Raw genomic sequence first — 2,136 nt, forward strand, 5'->3', positions numbered from 1 at the left:
GCCACTGTCCCTGGCTCAAGTCAATTTTAAAAATTTTAGGAATTCTCTGCTACGCAGCCATAAAAAAGGAATGAGTTCATGTCCTTTGCAGGGACATGGAGGAAGCTAGAAACCATCATTCTCAGCAAACTAACATAGGAAGAGAAAACCAAAGGCCGCATGTTCTCACTCATAAGTGGGAATTGAACAATGAGAACACATGGACACAAGGAGGGGAACATCACACACTGGGGCCTGTCAGGGGGTGCGGGAGAAGGGGAGGGAGAACATTAGAACAAATACTTAATGCATGCAGGGCTTAAAATCTAGATGCCAGGTTGATAGGTGCAGCAAACCACCATGGCACATGTATACCTGTGTAACAAACCTGCACGTTCTGCACCTGTATCCCAGAACTTAAAGTAAAATAAAAATTTTTAAAAAGGCAAAAAAAAGAATGTTAGGAATTTTCATTGAAGAATTTCTCAAATCCCTGAATGCAGTTAAGAATTTGAAGAAAGCCCTTCTGCATAGTCATGCTGAGTCAGCTCCTGTGCCTGGAATTGGGCCACAGTCCCCAAGCTTCGCCCTCCACCTCTTGACCACAGACCCCCACCAAGTGAGCAAGCCTGGGGCCTTCATGAAAATGTGTAAGCAGGATCCGGGTGTTCTGCACACCAAGGAAATGCACTTCCTGAGGGAATGGGTGAAGAGCATGGCGGGTAAAGTACCACCTGATATTCAGAAAACTAAATCAGAAGAAAATATCAAGGAAGGAAAAACAGATAGCAACAAGGCAGAAAGAAAACATGAAGACAGATGAACCATCAAGTGAGAAAACTGATCTAGAAATTGATAATGAAATCTAGAAATTGACTGAACAAGATACTGATGCTCCTCAAGAAATGGGAGATGAAAATGCAGAGAAAACAGAGGAGATGATGGATCAGCAAATAGTAAGAAAGTGGTTGCCACTGAAACCGTATGATGGTGACCTGCAAAAAGCCATTGGCTCATTCACAGATGCCATTATGCTGAATCCTCACTTGGCCCTTCTGTGTGCCAAGAGAGCCAGTGTCTTCATCAAATTACAGAAGCCCAATGCTGCCATTCAAGACCGTGACAGAGCCATTGAGATAAATCCTGATTCATTTCAGCCTTACAAGTGGTGAGAAAACACACATAGACTTCTGGATCTTTGGGAAGAAGCAGCCCATGCTCTTGCCCTTGCCTGGAAATTGGATTATGATGAAGATGCTAGTAAAATGCTGAAAGAATTTCAAACCTAGGGCCTAGAAAATTATAGAACATTGGAGAAAGTATGAGTGAAAACGTGAAGAGCAAGAGATCAAAGAAAGAACAGAAAGGGTTAAGAAGGCTCTCGAGAAAAGCATGAGAGAGCCCAGAGGGAGGAAGAAGCCAGAAAATGATCTGGAGCTCAGTATGGCTCTTTTCCAAGTGGCTTTCTGGGAGAATGCCTGGTAATTTTCTCAGAGAAATGCTTGGAATGGGTGGGGACATATCTGGAATGGCAGGAATGCCTGGACTCAAAATTCTTAGTGACCAAAGGTTCTCACAGCCATGCAGTGTTCAGAAATTATGGTGGCCTTCCAGGATGTGGCCCAGAACCCAGAAAATATATCAAAATGCCAGAGCAACCCGAAGGTTATGAATCTCATCTGTAAATTGTCAGCCAAATTTGGAGGTCAAGAGTAATGCCCTTCTGATAAATAAAGCCCTTGCTAAAGGAAAAGCAATCTAGATCACCTCATGGATGCTGCAATAATGCAAACCAGTGTACCTCTGACCTTATCAAGACAGCTGGGGTGCTTTGAAGATAATCCCTACCCATCTACCCCAAATGCAACTAAAGCATTTTACAGTGGTTTGCCATTAGGGTATTCATGGAGATAATGCTTTCCTACTAGGAATTACGAACTTCAAACACTTTTTAAAACTTAAAAATATTTAAAACAAATTAAAAGGGTTTGTTAATTCTTTTTTTTTTTTTTTTTTTTTTTTTTTCTGAGATGGAGTCTCGCTCTGTTTCCCAGGCTGGAGTGCAGTGGTGTGATCTCAGCTCACTGCAACTTCTGCCTCCCAGGTTCACGCCATTCTCCTGCCTCAGCCTCCCGAGTAGCTGGGACTATAGGCACC

At 42.8% G+C, this 2,136-nt stretch overlaps 1 pseudogene; it reads left to right on the forward strand.

Moving 5' to 3' along the window:
• Positions 1–436: 436 nt before the first annotated feature.
• LOC104669916 lies at positions 437–1,695 on the forward strand (annotated as a pseudogene).
• The last annotated feature ends 441 nt before the right edge of the window (positions 1,696–2,136 follow it).

The sequence above is a fragment of the Rhinopithecus roxellana genome, chromosome 8, assembly GCF_007565055.1.
Source record: "Rhinopithecus roxellana isolate Shanxi Qingling chromosome 8, ASM756505v1, whole genome shotgun sequence".
In the NCBI taxonomy this organism is placed as follows: Eukaryota; Metazoa; Chordata; class Mammalia; order Primates; family Cercopithecidae; genus Rhinopithecus; species Rhinopithecus roxellana.